This window comes from Leptinotarsa decemlineata, unplaced genomic scaffold, assembly GCF_025532065.1.
Source record: "Leptinotarsa decemlineata unplaced genomic scaffold, Ldec_3_MD MMD2_tig00000576_RagTag_RagTag, whole genome shotgun sequence".
Lineage (NCBI taxonomy): Eukaryota > Metazoa > Arthropoda > Insecta > Coleoptera > Chrysomelidae > Leptinotarsa > Leptinotarsa decemlineata.
In genome coordinates this window covers 2,531,040-2,549,325 of record NW_027412551.1, presented here as the reverse complement: position 1 = coordinate 2,549,325, position 18,286 = coordinate 2,531,040, and the positions used below count along the sequence as shown (strand labels likewise).

Below are 18,286 nucleotides of genomic sequence, written 5' to 3'. Positions count from 1 at the left end.
GTAATTATAGACCCATATCAATAATATGCAATTTCTCCAAAATGTTTGAAATCCTTATCTATAGCAGGTTATATCCTCAGTTGAGCAACCAAATTACATCCACTTCAACATGGTTTAATGAAAGGTTGCTCGACAATCACAAACCATTTCAATGTTACCCAATATATTTCTGAAACCATTGATAGGAGATCCCAAACTCATCTCATATATACGGAATTCTCTGAAGCGTTCGATAGAATTGATCACGGATTACTGCTATCGAAATTGTACAGGTACGTCTTTTTTCTGATCCTGATCCAACTTTTCATATCATACTTCACTGACAGGCGTCAGTATGGCTTCAAATGTGTGGAATATTGTAACGTTTTTTTTTGTTCAGAGTATAACGCGAACTATTTTATGAAATTACCTGTATACATGTCATATTCGATCACGATCAATTCATTTCGTACTGTCCTAGTGATGCTCTTTACTGATAGGTGCCACCAGCCAACAATGAATTCGAACCTAATATTTATCATTTATAATGTTGTCTATACCTAGAACATTCCAAGTTCTACCTGTCTCTATTAGATGGCACACGACTTCACTCTTCCGAATCCCAAACTCCATCTCTGTCCTCTGAAAATATTTTTGAATATTGTGGATAGTTACCAAAGTGAGGTGATATGATAAGCGGTTTTGCCTCTCTCTGCCTCAGCAAATTGCGTTTATGCATTATTTCTTAATTGGATTTGTTATGCTGTATGGCTATTGATTTTTCATCACTTTGTAGACCACTTAATAGTAGGTTTTATACCTATTTGGAATAGAAACCTTCCTTTACTGGGGTAAGTTCTTTTAGTCCATAGTTTTTTTATAATTTCATTTGCTTTAAAATAAAGGAGAATTGGCCTATTTTCCAATCACGTGAAAATTTATTCCTAATTCTATCGTAGGGTTTCTTCTGGAGAGTACCAACTCAGCCAGCTGAGAAAAGCTTCTGACTTCAGAATTTGCTATATAATAAGTTTGATCGACTACAGTATCCGAATCACCTTCGTCAGCCGAATCCGAAGTATTGGTACTAATTGGCAGAATCATATTTCTACATTTCCTGAGGACTCCTCTACTCCATATTCATGTAACAGTGGAACATTTTTTTATAAGAGCACTGCTACAAGTTGTCGTCATCTCTTTAGGACATTACCAAAAACTCCAAGCACCATCATACATCGAGGGAAATTAAGGCCAGATTTTCGATATTTTCTGATTCATTATTTTTTCATTTGATTACCGATTATTAGATGATATTATCATTTTTTCCTTCGTAACTGATAATGAAAAATTATTCATATATTCATCACGTGCAATTCATTTAAAATAATTACTTTGAAGAATCAATCTTAATTTTTTTTACAGCGAGTCATTAGAAGACTCACATTTGTTACGCTGAACATAGTACTATGAACAGGAATTAAATGATATTTTATTTCAATGTTGTTATCGTTTTTCAACAGAGATAGTCGAATATTTTATGTAGTCACTGGAATTTTTTTTTACGTCATATAATATGAATTTTGTTTTCCGTGGTTGGCAAAATTCTGAAATACTACTGTTTTAAATCCGGTGGCCCCCGATTCAACATCAATTTTTTTTTTCCTCCTACTCACAACCCAAAGAAGCTTCCTGACTAAGAGCTCCGTGCAAGTGTACCTTTTGATAAAAAAAAAGGTTAAAATATGCAGCTACCTCGGGTGTTCCACAAGGAAGCAACCTAGGTCCATTTCTCTTTAACGCCTTCATGAAAGACATAGTTGAGGTCATTGACATCAACTGTTTAATATATGCGAATGACCTGAAATTATATTGTGAGATCAATGGAATCGAGGACTGTCTTCAACTCTTCCTCAATCTGAAATGTGTTGGGCAATGGTGTTTCCGCAACAACCTTCTTTTAAACGCGAGTAAATGTAATGTAATGACGTACACACTAAAAAATTGTCTATTTTCTAATCAATAAAACATAAACGACATTCCACTTCAACGGCCTCTCACATTCACGGATCTATGTTACCTTCTCTCACAAAACTCTCCTGAAGCCACTGCAAACAGAATGTATAGATTTATTGCACGAATCTCCAGAGATTTCTCGGATCCATCTACATCTTTCGTCAGATCAAAATTAGAATACGCATCGATAATCTGGAATCCATCTCATCAGTTGTATACAGGGAAAGTTAAATCAGCACAACGTCGTTTCCTGAAATATCTCACCTATAGATCAGATTGTTAGCTAGACATGCTACGAATAGCTTGAATTGCCGTCGTGATTGTCACTCCACAGTTCTCCTTTATAAGCTGATAATTGATTCGACTATTGACCCACATATTCAGCAAAAACTGAATTTCAATGTACCTGGACCAACCTCTAGAGTGGTTGATCCTTTTTATCTGCAAACACCACATAAAAATATTCTGAAACGTTCACCTCTGCACAACATGTGTCAAATGCAAGTTGCAAGTTGTCAGCTTGACATTTTCTACATTTTCTCTCTGAGTTTAGGTATTTTTACTTCAGCTGATTCTTTATGCATGGTTTTTATCTTATAATTTATTATAATTATATTGTATTGTGATTTAACTTATATCCCTGTTCTGTAGTTAGGGGTAATCTGTAGAACAGTGTGTAAATGAATAAATAAAATGAATAAATGAATGAATAAGTGCAAATTGAAGGTAACAATAACTACTGAAATCAGCTGATTGAAACGCTATTACCTTAAACGAACCAAAAAAATATTGTTTGTATAACTGTTAAAAAACTTGACATTTCTGCATCTCTATTGACGCGAAAATGTTTTCGTTTTTTCATTTTCAAAATAATTCACGAAATAAACATGAAATACTACTTTTTGAAAAATATATTTTCAACACAGTCAATTATTAATGCATTAGTCAATTATTAATGCATTATTCATTATTAAAGAACAATCATTGAAATAATAATTGATAGTAAAGTTTGAACAATTACTTTCAATATAAATTTTTTAAGATAATCGATGTTGCTGCTGTTCAGAAAGGTAACATATTTTTTGAAGAGTTGATACCACAATTTTATCAGATATTTCAATTTGTTTGGGAAAAGATGAAGAATTCAATATCTTGTTAGAAATTTCAATTTTGTTATTCAAACTATGTTTCTATATATGCTTCTGCTTCGGTGGCAGATTTCCAGCCACCGTGACGTTTTTTTTAATGTTACCCACTGCAAGAGTTACAGAGCTTCTCCTGAAACAGTGACCTATGTAGCTGTCATACATGTCTTTTCCAAGCCATTTTGCAATCAAGCTGAAAATTTCATTTATCCCCACATGTTAATACATTTTTCTCTCGAATATTTCGAAAAAAATCTGTTAGTGTTTGTATGAGTAGGCCGTTGTACTCTATACTTACGGTTTATCTCAATATAATCAGAATTGGAAACAGTAAACGTTTCTGCGTAATAGTTCTTCGTAGCAGGTATTTCAACAATTAATATATTCAAAGGCATCATTAGTAGTTATATGTAATAATTTTTCACGGCAACAAGCACCGCTGATACCCAAAATTAGGAAAATCTTCAAATAAAAAATATTGAAATTACTAGTAATCTTTATGAAATGATGATTATATCTGAAGTATGAAGCAAGAAGTCTGAAGTAAATTATTAGCATGTTGAATAAATTTATTGATATCATTCCTTGATAGAACTCTAGATTTCTTTCCTCGGTATTCAACATTTTTGTTTTCAATGAGCCGGACCAATTGTGAAAACTTTCTTATATCAATATTTTCCTTAATATTCAATATACTTCTCAACATCGAATGAACACTTTATAACGTAGGAGGTTTTATAATTCTTTAATTTTCCTTAAAAAAGCATATACGCACATTTTCAGAAAACTTTTTTACATGTTTCTTGTCGCACCGTTCACGAAATTGATCATAATATGATTATAATATGAGACAATATATCATACATATGTATTATCTTATACTAACTTAGATTTGACCGGTAAGATATTGGATACTATTGTATTTGCTTTCTCAGATATATCTAATGGGGTATCTTTCCCACTATTATGTTCAACATTCATCTTTTTGAAAATAACTTGAAGTTGAAGCAACTACAGTCAAACACTCAAACATTAAGGACAAAATGTGTGGAAGAGAGAAGTATTAGTCAATTCTTTTGAACTTATTTTTTTCAGACAACAAAAATTTATGAATAAGATTTCACTGAAGTCATTGAATAATTCTTTCGAAACAACAGTCATTTATGAGCGATCAATTATCGGGACAAAAAACCACGTCAAGATGTATTAAAAGTATTTATTCTCAATATATTTTAAACGATGTGAATTCACATTGACACTTGTATAAAAAATGTTGTTTATATTTCGTGTATAAACACTCATGTGTCATTAAAAAAACACTCATGTCAGGCACTTAATATAAATATAACTATTTTCGTTACAAACTTCGAATAACGTTCATCATTCTCAAATTTCTATCATTGATAATAATCCCACACAGCACCAGATATTCATGGAATATTCCCTGTATATCATAAAACGAACGTATATATTCCAAATATTCATAGAATATTCTTGGAATATATACATGCCTTTAGAATATTCATAGAATATGCTTGAATGAATATGGCAGGATTATTCCCGAAAGAATGTGCATAGAATGTCTATAAATGGATTATTCTCCCTTGAATATTCTAAGAATATTGTCGATCGAATATACCATATGGTATATTCTTAGAATATATCCCCACGGTATATTTTGGAATATTCTATACAATGGAATTTGAATTATCTTATAATAACGTATTCAAATAATTCAATATTATTAAAAACAAAAATATTTGAAGATCTTAATCGAATGCATAACCTAATATATATATAACCCTGATAGTGTTAACCAGTTTTTGAACTCAACGTGAAGATTCTGGATGAATTGCTCCAACAGCAACTGTTGGAAACGACAAAAAATTTGAATGGGCCAATAAATGAACCAATTGCATCAATAAATTGGTTCATTCTCATCCTATTTGTCTTTTTGTATTTGAAATTATTTAATTACAAAGTGAAAAATCCTGGAAACAGAGAAATGGGGAAGTGAAGAATTGGAGTGAACGTTTCTCATTGGTCAATTGAAGTGTAGCGCGCGACAGTCGAATAAGCTCTGTGAAAGCGGCTGTCCCTTACTGCTTGGTACCTTTGCGTTAAATTCGACATTTGATTCAACATGGCGATTGACGTGGCAGGTTCGCGTGTGTAATGCATGGTGTGTTGGTGTTATTATCAAAGTATAATTCTATCACGTTCAGTGTACCAATTATAATTTGGGGTTGTCCAATTTGCAGTACAGCGAATAGTTTGATTTTGGATCTTCAAACAGGAGAGTTGCATATATTCAGTCTTCAAGAAAAGTAAGTAAAATGCAATAGTATCGATAGTAAAGTCATGGTGATTAACCTACTATACCTCATTTTAGGTTCGAGAAGAGTTGGTGTGTGGGATTTGTTGGTTTGACTAAGTACATGTTTGAACTAGAGTGATTTCAGTTGTGTATCTTCAATAGAGAAAAGTAAGTGACTGACACATTCTTTTGTATCATTTGTTTTCATAATTTTTATCACTCGTTTTCAAGATAGTATCAATTTGCCCAAAAGGAAATAGAGAGGTACCTGGTACAGGCAGGTGCGCCAAGGAACTGAAAACGTAATGAGTACTTTTCAACAAGATAATGCAAGTTGCTCTCCAAGTCATAAAATGTTGTAAATGTTCATGAGTAACCTATGCGAAAAATATCTATTTGATTTTTATTCCAGTTTTATTGTGCCACTTTCAAATAGTGATAATGAACGTTAATGTACATTTTGTTCCAGGTATTACTATTGAAACACTGGCTGATGCATTGTTGGACAAATATAAGGAAAACTATTCTGATGAGCAAAGTTTGGATAACTTTAAGTAAGTGAAATTCATTGAAGAACCCATCATACCACTCATTTTAAATACTTCATTTGTGGGTTTATTTTTTTAAGTGAGAAACCTAACCTAACCTATTTCTTGATGTAATTCATTTTTTCTTTTTCAATGAAATGATATATTTATTATTTTTTAATTAGTGCTGATGAATTCACAGAGTTGTTATTTTAGTATATTTTTTAGTATATATTTGTTTGAGAGTCGGAACATCCTAATTTGAATACATTTCTAATATTTGTAATATGACAGTATTCAGGAATATTTTATTCAGTGAATAAATATTTTGAATTAGATTTTTTATTTTTAATATTGGTTGAAACGTCAAATATTCCAGTGTATATTGTTTTTAAAATATATTTGTTTATGAATATTATGTGTTTTATTACTTGTGTGAATCTTGCATCAAAATGCAATATATAATCATGCCTAATAGCGTTTACTCGTCACATTCTTGGAATATTCCTAGAATATTCATAAAATGTATATAAAGAATATTCTATGGTGTTTCCCTATTGTATATTCCTACAATAAACTAAGAATATCCTGAATATTTTATGAATATTCCTCGGGTTCTATTCCTGGAATATTCTTAATAGAATATACCTTACATATTCTAAGAATATTATAAGATATTCCAAGAATATTCCCAAGGAATATTCTTAAAATATATCAAAGGTTCGCCAGGAGCACTTCCAGGTTATATTCTCCAGAAGATATATATATATCCATGGCATATTCATAGCATAATACAATATCCTTAAATGTATATTCATGAAATATACCTGGAATATCTATTGCTATGTGGGATATACTGTCATGATGTCATACTAACATAACGAACTCGCTATTTTTTTCCGTTAGTGAATTATTCTGGAAATAAATTCGTAACGCTATGCAAAAACTCTCTTATACAATTCTTCAAGTCATAATGATACACGTGAGGTGAATGTTCAAAGTTCGCGTACTACGTAAATTCAAAAGTATTTTGCGTGTTCGTTGATTTTCTGCTACCGAAAAAAATGGATCAAATAATTTGCAGCAAATTTTGTGTGAAAAATGGAATTAAGAGCTTGACAACACTGGTGCAGGTGTTTTTAGTCGCAGACCCAGGAAAGAGATATCAACCTGCCTAGGAATCTATGCGACTGTATTTCAAGCGGAAATTTACGCTATTGAATTTTGTGCGGAGAGATTGAAAGAATCCAACCTCATACACAAGCCAATAAAAATACTCTGGGACAGTCAAGTGGCGTTGGAAGCTCTTGGCTCCTACCAAGCAACGTCTAAATTGGTAGCAAATTTCCAAAAACGACTCTTTTCGATAGATAAACTCAACAGATTGTCTCTGGTCTGGATTCCTGGCCATACTGGCCTGGAAGGCAATGAGGCTGCTGATTCCCCCGCAAAAAAGGTTGCTGAAAGCAGCGTCATCGAACTAGAACCTGTCATTGACATCGCTTTAGGCTTTGCCAAACTAAGATTGAACATCTGGATGGCAAAAAGATGTATGGACTTTTGGCAGAATCTTCCAGGATTGGCTCACTTCAAGGGTTTATTAATCCTTCGAAGCTTGATACCAAACAGTTGTTGAACTACAGTAGGGATGAACTACAATGTCTAACAAGCCTTCTCACAGGTCACTCTCATTTGAATCATCAATGCAGATACTCGGACTGTCAGAAGACAGTGTATGTCGCCTCTGTTTGGAAGATGATGAAACAGCAGTACCTTGTGTCTGGCCCGCTGGGGACCAAATCAGGTTTTTAGAGTTCGGCAGAGCCGTACACTTACCTACCACCTGACCTGAAAATCCACTCAACATACAAACTAATCGGCTTCGTAAAAAAGCAAATTTTTTTGGTCGTGTGTGTATATATGTGAGCCACAATTAACCCTTGCAGGTTGCGGTGGAGGGTCGAATATATCCACTCACTTTGGACCTAACCTAACACCCTTTCCACAGAAGGTCGAGGAAATGTGAATGTCGACACTCACCCTGGACGCCCCAGCACATCAATAACCGATGAAAATGTTGGGAAAGTGAAGAATTTTGTTATGGATAATCGTCCAATCACTATTAAAGAACCTCCTTAGGATATCGGCATATACAGTGTATCTCACTTCTCATGGAAACACCCTCGTATCTTCCGTAAAATTCGAGGTAGAACGATGAAACTTTCAGGACTGATGGAAATGCTTAAAATGCACCTACCCCGTAAATGGGGTTGGCTAAAGTGATATACACTGTCCACCACTCGTGATGGAACACCCCATTTTTACGGTAAAACATATTAGGGGGCAAAATAGGCTCAAAATTCCTTCAGATTCGTGATCAGGACTACCAACTTACTACGAATACATTTTTTTCCAAAAAAAATTTCAGTCCTGAAAAATCCGAATTTGTCTCACTTCTTATGGAAACACCCCCGTATCTTCCGTAATATTCGAAGTGGAACGATGAAACTCTCAGGATGGAAATGCTCAAAATTCATCTACTATCTGAATGGGGTTGACCAAAGTGATATACACTGTCCGCCACTTGCGATGGAAACCCCCCTTTCTACGGTAAAACATATTAGGGGACAAAATAGGCTCAAAATTTCTTCAGATTCGTGATCAGGACTATATTAGATTATGGCATGCAATTGTTTTGAAAGTTGCTGAATTCTGACTCAAAAAATCGTTGCATCAGCATTGCTCAGGAAATTTCAAATAGCTTCAAGGACAGCCAAGGCCAAAAAAAGCTCGTGAGGTTCGATCAAATGTAGGCGTAGTTATTGCCTTGTGATTGTACGGTCAATAAGAAGTATCATCTTGAAGTTACGCGCCGCTTGCGAAAAGCAATAACAAAGAAAAGTTCGGTATTGTAGAAAAACAGTTCATGATTTTCGCATCACGGTGATACACCTGCTCACTCATGGATTGTTCGTTATATTTTGGTCAAAAACAACATCGTAATCATGCGGTTTTTTTTCTGTTCCCAAGGTTGAAAAGACGGGGTCTTGCGACGCGACGATTGAAATTATAAAAACAGAATTGCTGAGAGAGCTCAAGGACATACCAAAAAGTGCATATCAGAAATGCTTTGGGAATTGTAAAGTTGATGAATGACTGAAATATTTTTTGAGAAAAATTAAAATTCACCTTATTTTTTGAAAAGACAGCATATATTTACCATCACAAAGTACATACTGTATCGAATAAATACATACTTTAAGCAAAATGAGCTTAATATAAAGTTTTGAAACTCTAATGTGTAATAATTTAGCCATGTATCACATGGCTTCATTCAATTATTTCTTAGGTTGAATTCAAAACGAAGGTTTATCAAGGCCAATATTTCTAAAGGAGGAATCTATTTTATTAAAAAAATGATTCCATGTAGATAATTATAGAACCGTGCACGATTTCCTTACCATTTGATGAAATATCAAATTCTCTTCTTTACGATATAAACGACACACACACAGGATTAAACCCTCAGTGGATTTGCAATTCATTCATCATTATCTTCAAGATGGTAATCCTATTTTGTATGCAACATAACTGAATGAATATTATTTTAATTATCATTATTATGACGGCATAAAAGCCATGTTTTCCAAATTAATGTAGTGGAACTATGACGTCATCTCTTGAAATAAAAATGTAGTGAATAACAAAAGACGGAATTCAATTCAGTTTTCAAATGGAATTTCAACAATTGAAATTTTCCACCAATTCACGCACTTTCCAAGTAACACTTCATTGTGAGATTTCCACTCAACCAATCCGTAATAGGTGTTTCGCTATACAAATGCTTACTCAAAAGTTTTCATACCGTTTGAAAACGTGGTTTTGTAAACCTGCAGTGAAAATCTCATTAAACATTATCAGTATTTTTTAAATTACAACATTGGAGTGTACCTCTTGTACTACCGTACTTGTGCTAATAGAGACGTGAGGGTGTCAAAGCATTCTACGTCATCTTATTACAGATCAGTTACTTTCCAAATTAAAGAATACACTTTCTTCTGACACAGAAAAATGAACCGCCTGTTATCGTTGACGTTTTTTGCCCTTCGGAAACATATAAACATTGAATTATACGATAGAAAAATTATTTTGAAATAAATACTTTTAAATTAACACAGAAGACACTATTCTCCACTCAGTTTGTATTCCAAACATTCGTTTTGGAATAAATTCAGATATCATTCACAGGATTTCTACACTGAATGAATGCAAATTTTCACCATTCATTTAGTGTTGAACTTCTGTGAATGATATCTGAATTTATTCCATAACGTGATACAAACTGAGTAGAGAATAGTTTCTTCTGTATAATTTAGTGTTCATGTAAAAGTATTTGTTTCTAAAGAATTTTTCTTTCGTATAATTCAATGTTTATATGTAGTTGTTTCAGAAGGACTTTTCCTTCCAGTTTGTGTCTGAAAGTTACTTCGTTGCATGATCTACACATCCATGTATAGAGTTACTTATTTTAAAATTGATTACTTCCTTCCTTTCTTTGGAAGATTCCCAGATTTTTTGTAACAAGATGGAGTATTGAAAAGTCAAAAACTTCCTTTCCCAAATGTTCACCAGTATTATATCGTTGGAAAGGGAATTTTATATTCTACCAAGTGGCCTGGAAATGTACAGAGATTCATTCGAAACTGTGTTCATGTTCATTTCCAGTTAAACCAAAATGGTATCAGCAAAAACTTAAATGAAAGTTATTATAGACATCTTGTGAAAAAGTAAAAGTTTTGATTATTTATATAAAACACATTCATAAATGTCATGTGTTATTCTCCAAGAGAAATAGTAAATAGGTGAAAATAAAGAGTATAATGACGAATAATAATAATAATACACGTTTATGAAATGAAATGGAAGGTACATAAACATAAGCAGTCAGAAGTAAATGAATATGTGAAAAAACCAATATAGGCGGCGCCTGTGCGTGGATGAAATGGGGTTACATAGACGAATGGATATAAAAATGAAATTCGGACTCATGCAGAACATTGTGATTTGTTCAGTGAAACAGCCATTTGCCTCATATTCCGATACATTAGTTTCCAAAAATTTCACCGGTTCAAAATGCACTCGGTACTAAAATTATTCTTTTCTGATTTTGTTCGACAGAAATACTTCTGTAAACAATAATAGACTTAAGATTAGACTTATACAAACAATGAAATAAATTGTTACTGGAACGTTCATAATTCGTTGGATGAATCCCAGATAGCACAACAAAGGCATTCTTGGGATTGAGCAGGTCACCTTTATCATGATTGGTATCATATAATTCGAATATTTCGATTAGAGTCTTGTATTGAGAATAATTTTCTCCTCAACTTGGACATCCCTGAGACACCTGAGACGTCTTATACAGCACGGTTGTGAGGTATCACCTCTTATCAGTGCAAGAAAAATTCGACGCAAAAGCCTCGACTGACACAACGCGGCTCGACTGTATGTATGAAACCCTCGTCTAAGAGAAAGATTGTTGAATAGTGACACCTTCATCTCGTGAACAAAGCCCCAAGTGGAAACAAACATCCTGGACCGGACCACTACTCCAACAGAAATTAAAATTAGTGTAAAGACTGTATCGATGATAGATACTTACGTATGAGAGCACAGATGTTTCTGAATGAAATTTCGAAAAATCTGTCAACATAACTACCCAGTAGGTTCTGTTGAATGTCCGTTTCTCGTGTAGAGACTTGTGAATGGTGTCAATAGCAGGATAGATGATTTTTCTCCTGCACTACAAAAATATTCGTTCTTTGAAATAACGTCAGAAAGAGAAACTTAACAAAGTCATACTTTGGGTCCTATTATCCCACACAGCACTAGATATTCATGGAATATTCCCTGTATATCATAAAACGAACGTAAATATTCCAAATATTCATAGAATATTCTTGGAATATATACATGCCTTTAGAATATTCATAGAATATGCTTGAATGAATATGGCAGGATTATTCCCGAAAGAATGTGCATAGAATGTCTATAAATGGATTATTCTCCCTTGAATATTCTAAGAATATTGTCGATCGAATATACCATATGGTATATTCTTAGAATATATCCCCACGGTATATTTTGGAATATTCTATACAATGGAATTTTGAATTATCTTTTAATAACGTATTCAAATAATTCAATATTATTAAAAACAAAAATATTTGAAGATCTTAATCGAATGCATAACCTAATGTATATAACCCTGATAGTGTTAACCAGTTTTTGAACTCAACGCAAAGATTCTGGATGAATTGCTCCAACAGCAACTGTTGGAAACGACAAAAAAAATTGAATGGGCCAATAAATGAACCAATTGCATCAATAAATTGGTTAATTCTCATCCTATTTGTCTTTTTGTATTTGAAATTATTTAATTACAAAGCGAAAAATCCTGGAAACAGAGAAATGGGGAAGTGAATAATTGGAGTAAACGTTTTTCATTGGTCAATTGAAGTGTAGCGCGCGACAGTCGAATAAGCTCTGTGAAAGCGGCTATCCCTTAATGCATGGTACATTTGCGTTTGCGTTAAATACGACATTTGATTCAACATGGCGGTTGACGTGGCAGGTTCGCGTGTGTAATGCATGATGTGTTGGTGTTATTATCAAAGTATAATTCTGTCACGTTCAGTGTACCATTTATAATTTGGGGTTGTCCAATTTGCAGTACAGCGAATAGTTTAATTTTGGATCTTCAAACAGGAGAAATGCATCTATTCAGTCTTCAAGAAAAGTAAGTAAAATGCAATAGTATCGATAGTGAAGTCATGGTGATTAACTTACTATACCTCATTTTAGGTTCGAGGAGAGTTGGTGTGTGGGATTTGTTGGTTTGACTAAGTACATGTTTGAACTAGAGTGATTTCAGCTGTGTATCTTCAATAGAGAAAAGTAAGTGAATGACACATTCTTTTGTATCATTTGTTTTCATAATTTTTATCACTCGTTTTCAAGATAGTATCAATTTGCCCAAAAGGAAACAGAGTGGTACCTGGTACAGGCAGGTGCGCCAAGGAACTGAAAACGTAATGATTACTTTTTAACAAGACAATGCAAGTTGCTCTCCAAGTCATAAAATGTTGTGAATGTTCATGAGTAACCTATGCGAAAAATATCTATTTGATTTTTATTCCAGTTTTATTGTGCCACTTTCAAATAGTGATAATGAACGTTAATGTACATTTTGTTCCAGGTATTACTATTGAAACACTGGCTGATGCATTGTTGGACAAATATAAGGAAAACTATTCTGGTGAGCAAAGTTTGAATAACTTTAAGTAAGTGAAATTCATTGAAGAACCCATCTTACCACTCATTTTAAATACTTCATTTGTGGGTTTATTTTTCGAAGTGAGAAACCTAACCTAACCTATTTCTTGATGTAATACACTTTTTCTTTTTCAATGAAATGATATATTTATTATTTTTTAATTAGTGCTGATGAATTCACAGAGTTGTTATTTTAGTATTTTTTTAGTATTTTGAGAGTAGGAACATCCTAATTTGAATACATTTCTAATATTTGTAATATGACAGTATTCAGGAATATTTTATTCAGTGAATAAATATTTTGAATTAGATTTTTTATTTTTAATATTGGTTGAAATGTCAAATATTTCAGTGTATATTGTTTTTAAAATATATTTGTTTATGAATATTATGTGTTTTATTACTTGTGTGAATCTTGTATCAAAATGCAATATATACATGCCTAATAGCGGTTACTCGTCACATTCTTGGAATATTTCAAATATTCCTAGAATATTCATAAAATATATTTAAAGAATATTCTATGGTGTTTCTCTATTGTATATTCCTACAATAAACTAAGAATATCCTGAATATTTTATGAATATTCCTCGGGTTCTATTCCTGGAATATTCTTAATAGAATATACCTTACATATTCTAAGAATATTATAAGATATTCCAAGAATATTCCCAAGGAATATTCTTAAAATATATCAAAGGTTCGCCAGGAGCACTTCCAGGTTATATTCTCCAGAAGATATATATATCCATGGCATATTCATAGCATAATACAATATCCTTAAATGTATATTCATGAAATATACCTGGAATATCTATTGCTATGTGGGATATTTCGTTAAGAAATCAAAATCAACGAGAACGATATATAGAAAAATGTTTGTCAGGAAATCCTTAGAAATCTTCTGTTACTTGTGGAAAGCACAGTATGTATATGTCGATTATACCTCAAGAACTCAACTCTGTCAGAGCATAAAGGAGATGAGAGTACTCTACTTACCGGCCTCCCACTCGTTTATTCAAGATAATACTACAAACTGACGTTTCACTTCAGCTTCTTCCGAGCCTATTTCGTAAAATAATCCCTTCTGAAAGCTAAAAGCAAACTTTGGACACCCACGAGATACTAAATATCAAGGTGTATTTCTAGTTTACTGTTCTCGTGAAGAACTAATCCTTATTTATGAAATGAAAAATCCGGTACCGCAGTAGCAAGAAGTCGTTACCCAGTTCATGTGTCTTGTAAATATGGATTAGGAGTTGATTTACTAGTTTCTGTAGGTGCACGTTAAGATACAGCTATAAGTTATGGAATGTAATTGATTGAAAAACAACAAGAAATACTAGGTATGTATTCAGCATATTCCGTCGACGGGTGAGAATGGCTGAGGTTCTTGTTGAAACTTGGAATGTATCATTCAACCGCTGTTCTTACTGAAAAATAATATTCTGAAATTGAATTATTAGGTTGTTTCGAAAGTTTTGTCGGTTTTTTAGAGTGTAGTTTAAACTAGTTTGAACTAGTGAATACTTATTCAATTTATTCCAAATAATCGTTATTCGAATCAGTACACTTTTGCCAACGCAATATAAGTTGATTTATTCCGTCATTATGAAAATTGTGTGGCTAGTATTCGATGAAGTCGACGAAGGTCATTTCTGCTTGGTCCTGATTTGGTTTCTACCGGTGAGAAAGTTATCGGACTGCTTGAAAAGATGGTTGTTGGTTGCTGAGAGGTCTGGAGAGGGTGGTGGGTGAGGTAGAATTTCGATGCTTAGTTCGTTCAGTTCATGAATGGTTATTCGTGAAACGTGCATTGACGTGGAGCAGGATCGGACCCTTCTATTGACCAGTGCCTGCGGCTGCTGACGACGATGGTACATTTGGTCGATTTTCTCACAATAGGACTCTGCTGTGATGGTTTGATCCGGTTACAGGGAGTTATATTGAATTACACTAACCGCTGACCATACAGGGTGAGTTTTTGCCTGGGTGGGTTTCTGTCGATCGTTCAAATCGTGGGGCACTCACTTTTTGAGCTTTTGACCCTTCCAATACGTTTTAAACTAATAATAATCACATGGGAGCTGAAGCCCACTTCTTCTGCCATACTACGCAGTCCCACGCATCCGCCATCCTGGATTACTGTGGGTCGACCACTTCGGGGCTCATTTTTGAGGCTAAAAACCTACGGAAGAAAATGTCGCAAACCAACGAAGAACAGTGCCTTCTTAGAGAAAAATTGACCAAAACTCGCTTAACGATTATAAGCTCAACAGAGGCAAAAATTAAAAACTGGAAAAAATTAACAGTATGAATACAATGTTTCAAATATTATATTTGGATTTCGTTAAATATGAGAGATACGAAAATGGTAAAAATTGAGCAAAGTTGTGCATTTACCTGACTAACAATATGCCGTTGAGAAAGATCTGAAATTCCGAGTAAATCCGGAGATATCCGTAGAAAACAGAAATTTCGGAAAATGGTTTTTATTTTTTTCTGGCTTTTTCCCAGATATATGTTGGTGTTTTCAGAAATGCTATCACGTTTCGTCTTCCGGGCACCATCGTCAACTTTATTTTTTTCTTATGAGCACTACATTGGATTCGTTCTGTTTTGAATAGAACAAGATTTTACCTTTTCAATGAATTTTTCATTAGTTATTATTCTTTTACGAAAAATTGGAGATATTGAAAAAAATTTATTCTTATCATGATAGGCTTTGACTTTGATGTTTCCAAATTCGACTTCCAATTTGTTACACTCAATTGACATTTTGTTATTATACAAGTCATTGAAGTTTTAGCGAAAAATGGCTTTCACGAATGAAGAAGGATGAGATGTGATACAAACTTATTACAAATATGATAGAAACAGTGTTAGGACATCGGAAATGTATTTAAACTTGTATCCTGAAAGATGACAATCACATCGAACTACGTTCAAGTTATTGTATCAAAATCTCACCGAGTTTGGTTCATTTGAAAAGTCGAGGAAAAAATACTGAGACAGAATGGACCACGAAACTGAAGAAAATTTGATAAATTAGGTATTTATGAAGTAAGTTACATATTGTGTCCTTCAATAAAAATTGATAATTTGCAGATGAACATGAACCCGGAGAAATCTACACGTCAAATTTCCTTCGAAATGAATATTTGTCATACAAGTGCTTGGAGGCATTTCAAAAAAAGCGGTTTAAAATGTTACAAAATACACATATCTCAAAAATTGCATCCAGGTGATCCCGAAAGGCGATTAGAAGTTGGTGGGGAACCAGAAGTGCCGAATTCATTGGAACTATTCGTTTCCCACCCTCAGGCTCACACAAGCTAATAACCCTGATGTATTCCTTCCACCAGAGCAAGACGATATTTGTCGTGGAGTTTTCAGCTCCTGGCGAGACGAATATCGTCCGAAAAGAGGAGGAGAAACGGATAAAATATGGAGAATTTCTCTTCGAACTCCGCAGACTCTATCCAGTTCACTTTGTCAAGATATTTGTTCTGATTATTGAGGTCCTTAGTGGAATGATGCCCTTTCTACTCTCGAATCTTAAAATCATACCGGCTTGCCGCACTAAGGCAGAAATTATAGCCGCACAGATGCAGAAGGCTGTCATTCTTGGCTCACTGCGCTTGCTCAGGGCATAGATTCTCGGACCCAATGATCATTTACCCCACAGTGTGAGGCGTGGTCATTGGTTGATAATGCTGGCGCGCCTTACGAATGTATGGGGGCTTCGGGGGATAGGGCCTGACCAGCGCAAACTACAGTTGAAAAAAAAAATGAAAATAAGATGGTTGTTTTGGTTATTGGAGTCCTTGGTGGAATGATGCCCTCTCTGCTCTCGAATCTGAAAATCATACCGTTTTGCGTCAATAAGGCAGAAATATTAGCCGCACAGATGCCTCACTGCGCTTGCTCAGGGCACATGATTCTCAGACACAATGATCTCTTACCCCACGGTGTGGGGAGTGGTCATTGGTTGATGATATTGGCGCGCCCTCCCGAATGTATCGGGGCTTCGGGGGATATGACCTGACCAGCGCAAACTAAGGTTGAAAAAAAAAATGATAATAAGATGATTGTTCTGATTATTGAAGTCCTTGGTGGAATGATGCCCTCTCTACTCTCGAATCTTGAAATCATACTGGCTTGCCGCACTAAGGCAGAAGTATTAGCCGCACAGATGCAGAAGGCTGTCATTCTTGGCTCACTGCGCTTGCTCAGGGCATATGATTCTCGGACTCAATGACCACTTACCCCACGGTGTGGAGAGTGGTCGTTGATTGATGATGCTGGCGCGCCCTCCAAATGTATCGGGGCTTAGGGGGATAGGGCCTGACAAGCGCATACTACGGTAAAATAATAATAATAATAATATATTAATCACATATATATATAACAAAGATTCGGTAAATAAACGTAGGCATTATAGAAGCAAGCAACATGTTTTTTTTTTAGTTGATTGTTGATTTATTCATTTGAATCTATTTTGAAATGATTTGAAAGTCAAGTTCCACTTTTTCCCTCAGCGTTTTCTAGGTTGGTGCTATATATAATAATCCTCGATTCAGGTGAGAACAGCTGAGAATGTAGAAGTTTTATCTACGTTGTAGCAAATGACGCAAATACTGGACACTTTTGTAGACACGCGCAATTTAATGACGATATTTTCACAACTCCTCAGAAAGTCTCCAAGAATACATTAAGATCCCGTCTCGCGGGCAATTCGGCAGCTATGAAATGTTTGATGTACGATTTCCTTTTTCACTAACGGCTGTTTAGACGACTTCTGTTTTCGGTAATCTGCTGTAAAAACATTCACTTTTATAGGTTTTGAGGATTTCCGAAACGGCTCGAGACCGAATACCTAAGTTGGGTGATGTTATTGGATTAACAAACTCATTTGAAGAAGTACAGCTGGAAAGTTATCATTGGGCAAGGGTGAGAACACGTTT

At 34.4% G+C, this 18,286-nt stretch overlaps 2 long non-coding RNA genes across 2 annotated transcripts; both read left to right on the top strand.

Moving 5' to 3' along the window:
• Positions 1-5,279: 5,279 nt before the first annotated feature.
• On the top strand, positions 5,280-6,324 carry LOC141481918 (uncharacterized). The gene is made up of 3 exons (XR_012465241.1): positions 5,280-5,464; positions 5,530-5,622; positions 5,924-6,324. It is a non-coding gene; the product is annotated as an uncharacterized lncRNA (long non-coding RNA).
• A 6,241-nt stretch (positions 6,325-12,565) lies between these two features.
• LOC141481917 (uncharacterized) lies at positions 12,566-13,428 on the top strand. Its single transcript, XR_012465240.1, has 3 exons — positions 12,566-12,783; positions 12,849-12,941; positions 13,243-13,428. It is a non-coding gene; the product is annotated as an uncharacterized lncRNA (long non-coding RNA).
• The last annotated feature ends 4,858 nt before the right edge of the window (positions 13,429-18,286 follow it).